Genomic DNA, 17022 nt, shown 5'->3' with positions numbered 1-17022 from the left:
TATAGACAAAATGTATGTTAATCAGGCTTAATGTATGCAAAGTAATAAAAAAAAAGATATAGTGTCTGCCTACCCCTTCGGGATTTGAATAAATGTATTGGATCAGGATCCTAGGGTCAGTCCAGATGTGTCTGCATTTTTGTCGATTTTCAAGGGACAAATATCGAATGTCTTAAAAATGGAAATGTTAGGAGTACCCGTTATCGTCGAATATGCATGAAAAAAGAGAAAGCGGATCTGTAAGGATCGTAGCAAGTGGAAATCCATAGTCTCTGCCTACCCCAGTGGGAAAAAGACGTGATGGTAATCTATTTCAATATGTAATCAATATTTGCGGTCTTGGTCTCTTACCTTTAAAGCCTGAAAAGTGTTCTACCCCGCAAGGGATTTGATGGTTGGAGGTGTTTCAATTGCCATCAAGCAATCGATGCGCTACCTGGGCATCGTTCTTGATGGCAGATGGAACTTCGGCGCCCACTTCGCGGAATTAGCGCCGCGCGTGACGACGGCGGCCGGAGCGCTGACTCGGCTCATGCCGAATCTGGGAGGTCCAGAAGCGTCCTGCAGGCGCTTGTACATGGGGGTCGTGCGATCGATAGCCCTTTACGGGGCCCCCGTATGGGCGGATGCGCTCTCTCGCCAAAACCTCGCTTCCCTGCGGAGGCCACAGAGGCTGATGGCGACGAGAGCCGCAAGGGGATATCGCACGATCTCCTTTGAGGCAGCGTCTGTGCTGGCCGGTTCCATTCCCTGGGACCTAGAGGCGAAAACCCTCGCGTCGCTGTTCTTCTGGCGCGAGGAGGCCGTGGCCCAGGGTCACCGGTTGGCACCGAGGGAGATCGCAGGACGCCGCAATGAGCTGTGTCAGCGCTCCATTGAAGAGTGGTCCCAAAGGCTGGAGCAGCCGACTGCTGGGCGTAGAACCGTCGAGGCGGTCCGTCCGGTGTTGGGACAGTGGTTGGCGAGGCAGCACGGTAGCCTGACTTACCGTCTGACCCAGATGCTCTCCGGACATGGTTGTTTCGGAGGGTATCTGTGTCTGATCGGTCGGGAGCCGTCTGCTATCTGCCACCACTGTGACGGATGTGCTGACGAGGACGCCCAGCACACCTTGGAGGTTTGCCCAGCCTGGGACCAAGACCGCGCGGAGCTTCGCGCGGTCGTGGGGGACGACCTTTCCCTGCCGGCTGTCGTGAGACAGATGGTCGACAGCGAGAGGTCGTGGACAGCAGTGCAGACCTTTGCGGAGAGCGTCATGCTCCGCAAAGAGGCGGCGGAAAGGGTGAGAGAGGACACGTCCGACCTCCCCATACGCCGCCGGCGCACTGGGCGCAGGAGGCGGGCATACGCCCTGCACCTGCTGCCCCCACAATAAGGGCCGGTCGGGCGGCGGAAACGGGATTCCGCTGCCTGGCGAAACGGCCCTGGGTCGAAGGCGCGCTTGTGCCAGGCGCGCCCTCCCCTAGCGGGTAGAAGTGAAGGCCGACGGGTCACCCCGCTGGCCGCTCCGTGGAGAGCGGCCGAGCCGAGGCCGCCGTGGAAGCGGCCGCCGCGTCAGGAATATGAGCGAGGGCAGCTCACACTCCTGACAACAAAACGGTAGGCGATGGCACCGTGTGGTTTTAGTGGGTTCAAGCCCCACATAACCCGTCCGACTTCCCGTAGCCGGCCGGGTAGACGAAGGTCTTTCCACACGTAAAAAAAAAAAAAAAAAAAAAAGGATCTAAAGTTCGCAATTTTTCCCGTGTGCACTCGCCTTGTAAAAAAAATAAACTAACTAAACCCTAAGGCTGTAAAGCCTACCCGTTTCTAATTACTAAGCTGTCCGGCCAAATGACGACGTTTTTTTTTTGTTAATTTACGCTTAATTAATTTCTCTACTAAATATCCGGTCTATCGTGACCAATAGATGGTAAAGCTATGTCCGGACTTCCACGCTGAAAACACACATTTTTTGTGTAACTTTTTTGTTCGTGCTGTGTGGTTCCCTGCACCAAGAAAGAATAGGACTAATCCATCCCTTTCCCGTGGTTGTCGTAAAATGCAACTAAGGGATTGGCTTATAAACTTGGGATTCCTCTTTTAGGCGATGAACTAGCGACCTGTCACTATTTGAATCTCAATTCTATCATTAAGCCAAACAGCTGAACATGGCCACTTAGTCAAGACTGTTGGTTCTGTCTACCCCGCAAGAGATATAGACGAGACCATATGTATGTATGTATGTGCCTCTTAATGTCTTCCTAATTTTTTTATCTTACATACGTATAATTTTTATCTTACAGACGCATCCCATAACATCCATAGGAGAAAAAAAAACCTATTTTCTTTAGAAGACACAGCTTAAATTTTCTTATTAATTATTTTGCACTTATCAAAGCAATTTAATGTCCAAGACACTATCTCCAAAGTTCCAAAAGAGGCTCTCATCGAATGAACCTCACCATTCAGAGTCAATGGAGCCTCCCCAGCTATCCATGTAAATGGTTCTAGCTTGACTAAAATTAATCCGTCGCTGCTTCTCTGCTTAGAAATAGTCCAGACGTGGCTTAAACAGATTCAGATCGGCCATTTTCAATTACTATAGCCGCGAGTTCATCGAAATTCATTAGTTCCATGGAAATTCGGTTAACTGAGACGATTGAACGATACTGTTTTGAATTGATTGAAAATCAAGATTATCTGGATGCGTCAGGTGCGAATTTGCATTTAGTTTTGGTGCAGAAAATGAGGTTGTTGAAGGATGTTTTTTGTCCCACTCACTTGCATAACTTTTGTCATATGGGTCCGTTAAAGACGGCGTGTAAAATAAAATTTTTGATTTTCTAAACATAAGCCCCTTAAAAAATTGCACAGATTTGTAATTTTTTATGTGCTTTTTTCTCTTTTAGACACTGAGACCGCAAGAATTACCTTTCGAAATGGTTTTGAAAATTATCTTTTGTCACATCTGTTGTTTTAACTTTTTGATATAAGAACTCGATCTTGCTTTTTAAATTAACACTAAGTATAAAAGTCTACCATTTTTTGCGTCTGTTTAGTTTAAACGTTTCTAAAATTGAAATTTCTCAGTCTTTTTCAATTTAATATACTTGTCAAATTTCTATTAGCAAGTAATTGCAAATTCGTAAATGATGTCTAGACTCAAATTTTGATTGAACAATTTCTTGGAACTCATTGAGACTTCTAGCATTCTTGTCAACCTTTGATCGTAAATTTTCAGCAGACATTATATCAATCAGATCTTGGTCATAAGTTGCGGATTCCTTACCCTTTTTAGTAACAGCTTCATTTGGCTGGGTATCATAGACCTGGAAAGGTTTAGAGCGGCCGTTTACATTTTCAATTGCGTCTGCATTGCTGTGGGCAGTGCATTAACATAATTGCACCATATTGATTGGTCGGCTCGCGGCAAGGCACTGTTATACGCTACCGTGAAACAAGAGATCTGTGGAGAGGCTTCAAATTTTATATGATTAAAAAATATTAGTCTTAAAGTAATTGTGATTGTTAGTTAAATGGTGGATTTTATGAATTATTTATTATTTGATGTGTTTTTCTCTTCAATTCAAACGCAAAATTATTATTCTTGAAATAAAATTTAACAATACACGCACACGGAGTATTAATGCAAGCAATTGATATTATACTTTTATTTATTTATTATTCATACTTCATTATTATATAGAGCAAATTTAGACGCATGAAACCAAAAGCTTTTTTTTTTGGATTCCCTATTCGGGGTTGATACCTACAGTAAAAATCTAAAAAACTAAAAGATTACCTTCAGAGCAATATATAACGAGAATAACAACAATATGGACTCCATGGGTTTGTCACGAAGGCGGCGCTCACGTCAGAACAGTGGCAGGAATACTATCACGGCCAACATCAGATATACATAATGCCTTGCAACCTTCCTGAGGGAAATTCAATTATTTCTGTATTCTCTTTCTCATTATGTTGTATATCTAGTTGCAATCTTACCTGTTTGTTTTATATTTTTTTTTTTTTTTTTGGGATAAATTACCCTGATTGAGTTAGCCTCGAAGTAAGTTCGAGACTTGTGTTACGAGATACTAACTCAACGATATTTTATAATAAATACTTATAGGTATAGATAAATATCCAAGACCCAGGCCAATCAGAAAAAGTTCTTTTCTCATCATGCCCTTGCCGGGATTTGAACCCGGGACCTCCGATGTCACAGACAAGCATACTACCGCTGCGCCACAGAGGCCGTTTGTTTTATATCTCAGAGTCTACTCAGGACACCACATTACTCTTATTCGTCCTGGCAGTCGTACTGGTTATATCTTCACCTCTCCAAAAAGGGGCCTGGAATGAGTCTTTTCACTGTGATCTTGGATTAAGTTTTTTTGGGAAACTAAACTACCTTCTTCCAATTATGATGCTAATAAAATCTGTGATAATTTGCAATCGAGTGAGCCGTATGCCTGTTTGTTGGCTTTGTTCTTTCAAAAATCATTTACTTACCTATACGTACATGTCTATACAATACAATGTGTTTCTATTTAATAATTCAGTAACAAATTTTCTGTTAATTATCAAACAGGTTATAATTAAAGCTTCAAATTAGTAAACCCTATTGCTACAGTCATTAAAATTAAATTAGACCAAGGTTATTCAAAATACATTCACGTTCAAAAGTCAGATGAAAACGGTATCCACTCCAATATTCAGTCTGAATTAGAAAAAAAAAGCACAAAAGACGAAATCTATTAAAATAAAGGTAACCCGACCGATTCAGCGTTTCAGACTCAACTGCAAACCTAATAGGACGGGCAGACTCGGGTTTTAGGATAGGTCATAAACGTTGAAACATTCTTTTTGCGGTGATATTGCAAAATCAGCAAGATTGGCTAAGATAGCTTTGCCAGCTAGATTCCAACCGTCTAAAGATAAGGTAGCAATTTCCACAGTCCACTCGTCTATGAATGAGGAATTTTTGCGATAGACTGTTTTACGGTTTCTTGTGATCTTTGCAATAGTTTTAGCTCGTAAATTGTTTGAGTACGTTCGAGTTTTATACGAGTGAAGTCTCTGCAACATTTTAAAGTCGGTATAAATGTGTTTTTTATTGAACTCTCGTTTTTATGTGACGCCCCATCTACTCAGTAGTAGTCATTCAAGAGTACTTGTTTCTCAAAGTTTGAAAGGTTTTTGTTTATACTTAAATACATAGGATCACTCCATCTTTCTCCCGTGGATGTCGTAAAAGGCGACTAAGGGGTAGGCTTATAAACTTGGGATTCTTTTTTCAGGCGATGGGCTAGCAACCTGTCACTATTTGAATCTCAATTCTATCTTAAAGCCAAATAGCTGAACGTGGCCTATCAGTCTTTTCAAGACTGTTAGCTCTGTCTACCCCGCAGGGGATATAGACGTGATTATATGTATGTATGTTAAATACATGTATACTAAGATACATTTAAATAGATGAGCTTAGTTAGAGCTAACTTTCTCCACAATTCAATCTAGGCAACTCTCGATTAATGTTTTTAAAATAGTTTCCAATGTACCAACATCAATCTTCAATTCGCCATCCCCCATCACACGTTCAAAACTTGATTTAAATTCATCGTATTCCGAGTTCGCAAGTTTTCTTTAGAATTTCGAGACCACGGTAATAAAACATCAAACACATTTGTCATTCAAAACCGTAGTGCACGCCGCCGTCGCAGATCAGTAACCGCTACCTATCCGGGGGAAACGCGTTCGGAATTCACAATTTTATTTGAGTTCCGGTTTAAAAATTTCATTCGTTCACATTTTAACTCACCAATCGATGTCTCGGAATCATTAGGACTGAATGAATGTTTGTCAGTTTCAATTTTAGGTGGTTTATTGACGATGCTGTCTGTTTTGGTCGTTAATTAGTCTAGAGACGAAGCTGACAAAGGTTTATATCTAATAAGTTGGGGAATTTGATAAGTAACTTATTTAAAAGACAAAGATTAAGGTATGAATGTTAAATTATGTAGTTAAGGAGTTGCTCAAATAAACAATAGATCTGCTTTAAAAAAAGAAAAATTGAAACTTACAGGAACGTATGAATCACAGGCCAAATCTAATTATGTCTAGTTTTTTCTTCCGCGTGATCTTAACGATAACATTACAACAAAAAATATTAAAAGAAAGCTTAAAGAGTATTTTGTAGAAAATATGGATAAATATATTTTGTGAAAATGTTTTTAACTACCTAAGTAACGTTGTTTATTTTTTTATTCTTCTTATGTAACTGTTAACAAAATTTTGAAATGTATTTAAACTGCATTAGTACACAACAAACCTTTGTGGTTTTAACCTAATGCATTATGTGTACCATTGTAATTGTTTTTTTTTTGTAATGATAATAAATAAATAATAATCAGTCATTTCAAATTTTCATCTGCTACTATATATCTGCTCTAATATATCCGCGCCAACTTTTATCATGCCATCACCAGTAATGGTATGTTTACACAAACTTTACCCCAGCAGTTAAAACGTCTTGCAAGATGAATTGAACATCAGAAGGGGGAATTAAGGCTTCGTGGCTATATTTTAAATTTATTTGCGTCTACGATGCAAATTATGAAATAGAGATGGGGATCGTATTTCGTGTATTTTTATTTCCTTCCCGTTAGAAGGGCTGTTAATGCAGATGTTTGCTTTTCCAACCTTTGATGCAGTTTTATTATGCATTTATTGATATGTTTATTACCTTTGCCGTTATGGCTTGTAATAAATTTTATTTATTTGAACTGAGTATAACTGAAATAAATTATATCAAGGCGACTCCTTAGTCGCCTTGATATAATTTATTTCAGCGTAAGGCTAGTAAACTTGAAATTCTTCTTGCAGGCGATAAGTTAGCAACCTGTCACTATTTGAATATCAGTCCCATCATTAAGCCCTACAGCTGAACGTGGCCTTTCAGTTTTTTTAAGACTGTTACTTCTGTTTACCCTGTAAGGGATAAATATGTGATTTTGTGTATGTAGGTATATAATTGAATTTAATAATACTGTTAGATAATGCTATTAGCATTAAGTCCGCCAATTGTACTTTGCAAATTGTAATTGTTACAATAAAGAATAAATAAATAAATAAACCAATACACCAATGAATAATCTTCATAAATACACTGATAGCATCTCAATACAATACGTTATATATCGTAACAATAAGAAACAAAAACTAATCTAACTCGTAAAGATAACAACGGGACCGCCACTATTTAGCTTTTACAACTCTGTCGAAGTAAGGCCGTCGATAAATTTACTCAGACCATCGAACACCGGACCGGCAACGGTTAATGCGACAAAGTCCAACGGCGGGAAACGGCCGGACCTATGCCCTGAGCAATTAAAAGTCCTAATCGGCTTGTTCATAACAGGATATTCATATTGAGCCGCATTCATTCATATCAGTACGTTATTAGAATTCCTGTATGTTTCCTGTGAGTTACTGTGTAAATTAATGAATTAACTTTTGACCGACTTCGCCCGTATGGGAAATCAGAAATTGTTAACTCTTTTGATTCAAAGGAAACAAAAAATATTTTTCTCTAGTATATTTTTATATATACATACATACATCCCTTGCGGTATAGACAGAGCCAAGAGTCTTGAAAAGACTGATAGGCCACGTTCAGCTGTTTGGCTTAATGATAGAATTGAGATTCAAATATGAGTTGCTAGTCTGTCGCCTAAAAGAAGAATCCCAAGTTTATAAGCCTATCCCTTAGTCGCCTTTTACGACATCCATGGTAAAGAGATGGAGTGGTCCTATTCTTTATTTTCTAATGGTACCGGAAACCACACGGCGCCATTATGGGAAATTAGAAATTATTAACACTTTAGATTCAAAGGAAACAAAATTTATTGTTCTCAAGTAAATTTATATATATAATTTATAAGAAACAGCAGGCGATGCAACCGAAAACACGCTAACATGTGAAAAAGGGGATACAGCTTCAAATCCAGTATAACAAATGATGGAAGTAACACCTGCCATAAAATTCTGCTCTGTAGACGTTGAGACAGATGAGCTTAAGATGTACATCTTGTGCAAAAGATTTAGAATTTCTCAAAGGTTTCAAACGGAGGGTGACGAATTTCTACTAATATTATAAATGCGAAAGTTTGTAAGTATGTCAGGATGACAGTATGTATGTTTGTTACTCTTTCACGAAAAAACTACTGAACCGATTGCGATGAAATTTTGTATGTGGGTAGCTGAAGACCCAGAATAGCATATAGGCTACTTTTTATCCCGGAGTTCCCGCGGGATTGATAGGGATTCTATGCAGACGAAGTCGCAAGTAGCCTCTAGTCTGCTATAATTCAAGTGCCGTCTGGTTTCTGACACTTTAAAATTAAACCAATCCATCTCACGCCATTTACGACATCCATCAAAAAGCGACTCAGTGGCCTTATTTTAAGGTACTGAGAACCTCTCCGTCTCATTCCCATGGATGTCGTAAATAGCGACTAAGGGATAGGCTTATCAACTTGAGATTCTACTTAAGGCGATGGGCTAGCAACCTGTCACTATTTGAATCTCAATTCTGTCATCAAGCCAAACAGCTTTTTCAAGGCTGTTGGCTACGTCTACTCCGCAAGGGATATAGACGTGATAATATGTATATGTATGTATGTATGCCGGGAACCACACGGCGCATTAAAATAATTGTCATGGCACGGCATCAAACAAATAACCACACGATAAAAAATAAATACATCTAACAAATTGTTCAACTAACCGTTTCAACATTTTCACCAAACACCGTTTCGTGTTATTATCACACCGAACAATATTTGAACAGCGAATTATTCGATTAAAACCGTAGGGTACATCGATACAAATACATATAATACAACACTAGCACGAAATACACGTGTATAACAAAATTGGCTAATGAACTATCGCATGTAGCCGGAGCTGACTGATTAGCGATCCAACCTATTTAATTGACTGCTAGTGAGGGTGTGTTAGTGTAATTTTGTCACTAGTCTCTAACGAGAAAATGTTTAATTTGTAGAAGTAATTTTATGTATATATGTATGTATGTTATGTATGTCCGGCGAGGGCTATAGACGTGACTATATGTATGTATGTTGTTATTATGTTATATACATACATACATATAGTCATGTCTATATCCCTCGCCGGACAGAGTTAACAATCTTGAGTAGAGTGTTTAGGTAATCAATTCATTAATAAATCTTTGGCAAGTATGTATGTTATATACATACTTACATACCATCACGCCTGTTTCCCATTGGGGTAGGCAGAGACTATGGAATACCACTTGCTACGAAAAAAAAATCAGTTTTACTCATTTATGAAGAGCATTAGGTAGTTATTTAAAGCACATTAATTTTAATAAAAAAACGTGTTTAACTGCATCATTAATAATTCATCAATTATTATCTATCGTTTTATCTTGAACTTCAAAATTGTAACTTCGAATAGCAAATCAAAGATTTTAGTGGTCACGTTTCGTTTTTGCACGTTTAGTCAAAGAAACTGGTTGAAATTGTCTTAGTTTTTTTTAACATTCTCCAAAGCAATAACTCCAGAATCAGGTGAGAGACTGGCGCGAACAAATTCCAGCGATACATCTTCATCCATCAACCGTCTTCAGCTTTAGACAACTAAAATATTGCTTCTCGCGTTATTTCCGCCATTATTTTTACTACTTAAAATGGTATAAATGAAATAGTTAAATATTTAGGTCATGTTAAATAAATAAATAAATACGGGACAAATTACACAGATTGAGTTAGCCTCGAAGTAAGTTCGAGACTTGTGTTACGAGATACTAACTCAACGATACTATATTTTATAATAAATACTTATATAGATAAACATCCAAGACCCAGGCCGATGAGAAAAAGTTCTTTTCTCATCATGCCCTGGCCGGGATTTGAACCCGGGACGTCCGGTGTCACAGACAAGGGTACTACCGCTGCGCCACAGAGGCCGTCAGTAAAGAATTTAGGCCGATGTTAGTAAAGAATTTATTATTTTGGTGTTGATAATGCACTCTATATAAAAAGAAGATGTTGAAAGCATGAACAATATTACGTCAATAGTGGTTAGGATCGATTCAAACTACTACTCCTAAGTTTCGCAATGTTTTCAATAAAGTGCAATAAGATTTCTTTATCGTCAATATATATATATATATTTCTTCTTTTCTTTTCATAATATAACAAATAATCATGACTATTATTTTACGTTTATAAGAGGTACTGGTATTTGTTACCACCAAGGTCAATATGGCAATGACTTAGCAAAATTTAAGTTTAATCTTTGAACTACTGACATGGCAATAAGCGAGCGAATCCGCGCAAATCACTAGTCAACTCTAAACAGTGTTCAATTTCCTCAGGAGATATCGCACTCGTGAGCCGCTGTCGTGCTGGTAATCTAGCGTCAGAAAGATAATACTAGGTACGTAACAGGCTAATACTAGGTACGTATCAGTACGAGTATTAGATATATCACGGCGTACTAGCCGCGACTAATAGAGTAATTGCCGTGTTGCGATGGAGAAATTCTGTTTGTGAATTATTTTAATTGCACATGCAAACACGTCGGCTGCCGTCGGGTTACGTCAAAATGCCGACTTAATGTTATTTAAACTAGTTGTATGTACTTGGCCCTAGTAGATTTTAGAAAAAGTACGACTCGTGTCACGTCATGGGTAGAATTTAGCGCTTCCACTAATTTTGAATGGATTTAAACTTAGAATGTCGAAATCTTGTGACGTGGTGAGTAAAACTCTAAAAGCGGACTGCGGACTTTACGATAGGGAAAATGTTAGCTCTCCTTGCTATGAACATTGTCTATGTCTTAATCTGTTTTGATTTAGCAAGTGTTGAATCTCTTGGTTTGGTTAAATTTCCTTAATATTTATTTAATTTAATATAAATAAATAAATTAATAAATATATACGGGACAAATTACACAGATTGAGTTAGCCTCGAAGTAAGTGCGAGACTTATGTTACGTGATACGAACTCAACGATATTATATTTTATAATAAATACTTATAAAGATAAACATCTAAGAAGCAGGCCAATCAGAAAAGGTTCTTTTATCATCATGCCCTGGCCGGGATTCGAACCCGAGACCTCTGGTGTCACAGAAAAGCGTACTACCGCTACGCCACAGAGACCGTCATATATTAATCGAACTAACTTATTTTCGCATAATTATATCACTTATTGCACATTCAAAAAGCTACCTTAATGTACCTATTTAAATCGTTCTTTGTCTTAAGTCCACTCAGACATAGTTTCTTTGAAATTATCCCGTAGTGTGTACTCGCTTTAAGAGCTCATAAAAATTACTTGATGACCAAAAGCTTAATGTTTATCATACTCTAGTACTAGTATTAGTATTACTAGAGTAGTACTAGTACATATTTGGGAAAGCCTTCTTAATTGATAAAATTTCTCTTTTCCCAAAGTCTTCATATAATTTCTGTACAATCTTTCCATAATTACCCTTGATTTTCTTGGAGTATAATTTGAGTGTGTACTCGCTTTAAGTGGTGTCGTAAGGTTGGCCCTATCGGGGTCGGGTCGCGCTTGACAGAGGGTTCAGCCTCATTGTCTGAACACTGTTATTGTGGTTCTATAGCTTTGTGATGAGCAATTTGATAAGCAAAGGTTAATGCGATACTTACTTCAAGAAATACAAGGCTTCCATAAAAAATCTACGGTCTTGGTTTTTAACGAAATTAATTTGAATGAATTTTCAATATGCCGTGTGGATCGCGGCACCGATACAAAAAAGAATAGGATCATTCCATCTCTTTCCCATGAATGTCGTTAAAAGCGACTATGGATAGACTTACAAACTTGGGATTCTTTTTTAGGCGATGGATTAGCACCCTGTCACTATTTGAATCTCAATTCTATCATTAAGCCAAATAGCTGAACGTGGCTATTCAGTCTTTTCAAGACTGTTGGCTCTGTCTACCACGTGACCATATGTATGTATGTATGAATTTTCAATATGATTATCTATAGCGTCGGTTATGAACTGTAGGTAATGATAGTAAAGCTGAGATGTAGTGTTATAATGTTTTCAAAAATTCGAGCCGGCATTACGTATCATAAAATTCGTATTAATTATGTACACAAGCCAATGCCTTTCCTTACATTTTCCTCGAAGAAATTTCTCTAGAAATAAGTAGTGCCTTTGTACTAAATTTATGTTTAAAATTCTATTCTTGCTTCTTCCTTGATGTAGTACATTAATATATAAATGAATAAATAAAATAGAAATATCAAAAATAATCATAATTATGTATATTGCAAATCAAACCACTCTCAAAAAACGAGCCACCTCTCCTAAACCTAAACCACTCTGTAACTTCTAAATAATAAACGTAAACAAAACAAAAGCGTGACGCATCTTTTGTTCGTAAGCTGTCGCGAAAACATTCATGATTTACATCATCATCATCATACGGTAACACCCCAAAGTCATACAACGGAGAATTTGCATGATAATTCCCTCGCGCGACTTGAATCTTAGTAGAACTTCAACAAATTATACAAACAACGTAATCCGGCGTTGTTTGCCCGCCATGTTTGTCGGCCATATTTGACGTTTGTCGGCCGTGTTGCGCGGTAATTAGATAATTGCATGACAGGGTGCCGTTTGCGCATCCCCGGTGTAAATTGTAGGGAAGAGCAGAAGGAGAGTCGTTCTGCTTTTCGGCAACATAGTATTAGATTACTCTATTTGCTTTTCGTAGATGTGGTAAGAAGCGATCGAGGGAAAAAGCATGTTTACCTGGTGCAACGGAGGTAAACATCAGGCTTTATGGTCATCGTTGTAATTTTCTGGTATTTTTACTACTATTGTATCTATTTGAATATCTTTTCTTATCGTCGTGTGGTTCCCGGCACCATTACAAAAGAATAGGACCACTCCATCTCTTTCCCACGGATGTCGTAAGAGCCGACTAAGGGATAGACTTGGGATTCCTCTTTAATGTAAATCCCTGCCAATCTAAGGTCTGCCGCGCCGATGGATGCATGGCTAGGGGCGAGCCTAGTCTCGAGCGTGCCACTTCCGCCATGGGGTTGGGCGACCCCCAGGTAATGGCTAGCCTTACCCTGGCATGCGGGGCTCTGCTGGGGCGGACAAAATTTTTCCCTAGCGTCTCGTGGGAATCGCATTATGAACCTTAAAAAGCATATAAATGGCGGCGATGGTGTCCGCACCCCATCACGTCTCGTTCCCGGCGGGAGCGGTATGCGGTCTGCTGAAAGCCGCTTTGCGACGATGAATGTAAGAGGAGGAATGAAGGATAAGATTGAGGAAGTATGCCAGATGATGGATGAAAGACGTTTGGATGTGTTGTGCGTGAATGAAACGAAGCGGAAAGGATGCGACGCGACGCAGCACGGCCCTTACACGGCGTATTGGTCTGGAATTTCCAGTACCAGCCGAGGCTGTCAAGGGGTCGGTCTAATTCTTTCTGCACGAATGGCTGAGTGCGTGAATGAGTATGAGTGTGTCAGCCCTCGTCTTCTATGGATTAGGCTGAAAGTTGGAATCACTCGGATCTTCGTTCTAGGTGTTTATGCACCTTGGGATGTGGGTTCGAGGGGTACAACATCAGCAAAAACGCGAAAACGAGGAGTTCTGGAATAGTGTAAGAGAAGTATTGAAAGTTACCAAGCCAAATGAGAAGATTATTATGTTAGGTGATTTTAATGGATGGGTGGGTGTAAAGCGTGATGGATATGAAAAGGTGCTTGGTGCGTTTGGTGACGAAAAGGTGAATGATAATGGAAGAAGTGTATTAGAAATTTGTCTAGAGTGGGATCTTTTTGTGTCGAACTCAATGTTTCAACATAAAGAGATCCACACCTACACAAGAGTGGAAGAAGGTATTTTAAAAAGTATGATAGACTTTGTGATTGTAGATGAAAGATTGAAGAACAAAGTGCTGGATACCCGTGCATATCGCGGTGCTGGCATTGACTCGGACCATTTACTGGTGATATCCCGGATAAGGGGTATCTTCAATCGCTGGCGGCACAGGGTAAGGGAGCAAACCAGCGCTTTGGAAAGAGTAAAAGTAGAAAATTTGCAAGATATGGATGTAGGTAAGAAGTATATTAATAGACTGAAGGATGAATTTGAAGATTTAGAGGAAATGAGCGATATTGAAGATGGATGGAAGGAATTTAAAGAAAGAATTGTGAAAGTAGCTGTTGAAGTGTGTGGTGTAAGTAGAAGAAGGAAAGGAAAAAATCACAAAAATGCGTGGATGAGTAAAGATGTGCAAGAACTTGTGCGATTAAAGAAGAAAGCATGGCTGGATTTGTTAGCAGCAAAAGCTAACTTAAGAATGCAAGAGGTTATAGATGAAGATGTGAATGAAGCACGTAAGGAATATAAGAAAATGAAAGATTTGGTTAAGAAAGCTGTGATTAGAAAGAAAGAAGAGTATAAAGAGGATTTTGATAATAGGCTATCAGAAGACTTTCAGTCAAATCTGAAAGTATTCTGGAAATCCGTAAGGTCAGCCCGAGGAAATACTATAACCAGAGAGCTGACTAGGATCAGATGCCAGGATGGTAGCGTTGTGAAAGGAGAAGAATGTGTACTAAAGATATGGAAGGACTATTTTGAAAGTTTATTTGAAAAAAAGGAAGGAAATAAGAAAGATTTCTGCTATAGCGAAGAAAAAGAGAATGAGATGGAAGGCGAAATTGAAATGTTCGAAATTGTGGAAGCACTTAAGAGTATGAAAGCGGGAAAGGCTGCTGGGTGTGATAGAGTGTCGGTCGAGATGCTTAAAGCAGGAAAAGGCGTAGTAGCTAGTCAGTTGTACTGCCTTTTCAATTTGTGTTGGAGAAGCGGCCGAGTACCAAAAGATTGGTGTAAGGCTGTTATCGTGCCACTTTACAAAGGAAAAGGGTCACAGCTGGTCTGCAAAAATTATCGTGGTATAAGCCTGCTTAGCGTCGTCGGCAAATTGTATGCTAAGGTATTGATTAATAGAGTCAGGAATGAAACTGATGACAAAATATGGGATGCTCAAGCGGGATTTCGAAAGGGAATGGGATGTACTGATCAGGTCTTTTCCTTGCGGTGCATAGCCGAAAAGTTTTTGGCCAAGAGTCAAAAAGTCTATTGCACATTCGTAGATCTGGAAAAGGCCTATGACAGAGTTGAGAGGAATGAATTGTGGTCAGCACTTTCTATGCATGGGGTGAGCAGTCTCTTAATACGAGCACTGAAATCCTTATATGAGGATTCGAGTGCTTGTGTCAGGATAAACGGAGCGCACACTGAGTGGTTTAAGATTGAGAAAGGCGTTAGGCAAGGATGTGTTGCGTCACCGTGGCTGTTCAACCTATTTATGGATAGCTGTTTGACAGATTTGAAAGAGTCTAAAAGTGGATTAAGGATGAATGAGTTACTCGTCAAATGTCTGCTCTATGCCGACGATCAGGTTATACTGGCGTCATCAGCGGAGGAGTTACAGGAGATGGTAAACTGTATGCATGAAGCTTTAAAAGAGAAAGGAATGAAAGTGAACGTAAGTAAAACTAAAACACTGGTTTTTGAAATGGAGAAAGAAATGACAGCATGTAATATTTTGATTGAAGGAGAAAAAGTGGAGCAAGTGAAAGAGTTTGTATATCTAGGATCAAAGTTTACATCAGATGGCAAGTATGATAGTGATATTGAAAGGAGAGTGAACGCGGGGAACATGGTGAATGGAGCTTTGCATGCCTTTATGAGCAGTCAGAAACTATCCAAAAAGGCTCGACTGGCTGTGCACAGGGGCGTGTTGGTCCCGACATTAATGTATGGGAGTGAAAGTTGGGTATGGCAAAAGAAGCATGAAAGCAGAATAAATGCAGTGGAAATGAGAGCGTTAAGGAGTATGATGGGTGTGAAATTGAGTGACAGGATAAGGAACAGCGTGATAAGGGAATGTTGTGATGTGAAAGAAGATGTAGTTACAGGAATAGAAAAGGGTATGTTAAGATGGTTCGGTCATGTGGAGAGGATGAATGAAAGCAGGTTGACTAAGCAGATATACAAGGAGAGTGTGGAGGGAAAGGTCGGAGTGGGAAGACCTAGACGAACGTATCTTGATCAAATTAAGGACGTCCTGGTAAAGGGTCAGGTCAAAAGTACCCGAAACCGCCGAGCTTGTATGAAGAGAGTTATGAATGTGGACGAAGCGAAAGAAGTATGCAGAGATCGTGGCAAGTGGAAAGAGGTAGTCTCTGCCTACCCCTCCGGGAAAGAGGCGTGATTTTATGTATGTATGTATGTATGTATGTCGTAAAAGGTGACGATGGGATTGGCTTTTAAAATTGGGATTCCTCTTGTAAGCTGGGCTAGCAACCTGTCACTGGAACCTCAATCCCCTTATGGAGCCATACCGCTGAACGTGGCCTTTCAGTCTCTTCAAGACTGTTGGCTCTGTCTAGCCCGCAAGGGATATAGACCTGACTATGTGTATGTTATGTAACTACAATAGTTGTTAAAAGTGGTCAGAAACAGACTCTTAATCTGTTTTATTGATCATATTAATGACAAGTTGATGATGATGTGTATTTCTGTACATTTTATATTTTGTGTCGCTATTGACACATCTCGAGAGTTGATTCGATACGATCGCTCGCTGTACTAGGTTTTGTGGATCTTGATTGGAGTACCAGAATTTAGTGCTTGGAATTTTCAAATGTTGTGAAGAAATTTTGAAATAGTTCTCATTGATTCTTTTTTTTTTAAGAACTCTTTTTTTCAAAAGATTACTTTTTTCTTGCAGATCAAATAAATTACAATTCAAGTCAATTGGTTGATGTATCATTAGCTTAAAACATATTGCCAGAGATAACTGTCATTTAATAAATCTTCCTCTTTAGATGTAATGTAATAACGGTTTCTTGTTAAGGTGTAATATTTTAAGTTTTCGTAAATTGATTTCATACGAACTGTGCCCGCGACTTC

The 17022-nt window shown here is 39.2% G+C and overlaps 1 protein-coding gene across 3 annotated transcripts in view; it reads left to right on the top strand.

Moving 5' to 3' along the window:
* LOC106132174 (teneurin-m) overlaps positions 1-17022 on the top strand; it is a 259313-nt gene that overhangs the window by 94403 nt on the left and 147888 nt on the right. The gene's annotated exons all lie outside the window — the stretch shown is intronic.

The sequence above is a fragment of the Amyelois transitella genome, chromosome 6, assembly GCF_032362555.1.
Source record: "Amyelois transitella isolate CPQ chromosome 6, ilAmyTran1.1, whole genome shotgun sequence".
Taxonomy (NCBI): domain Eukaryota; kingdom Metazoa; phylum Arthropoda; class Insecta; order Lepidoptera; family Pyralidae; genus Amyelois; species Amyelois transitella.
Note: the sequence above shows the minus strand (reverse complement) of the source record. Positions and strands in the feature narration are given on the sequence as shown.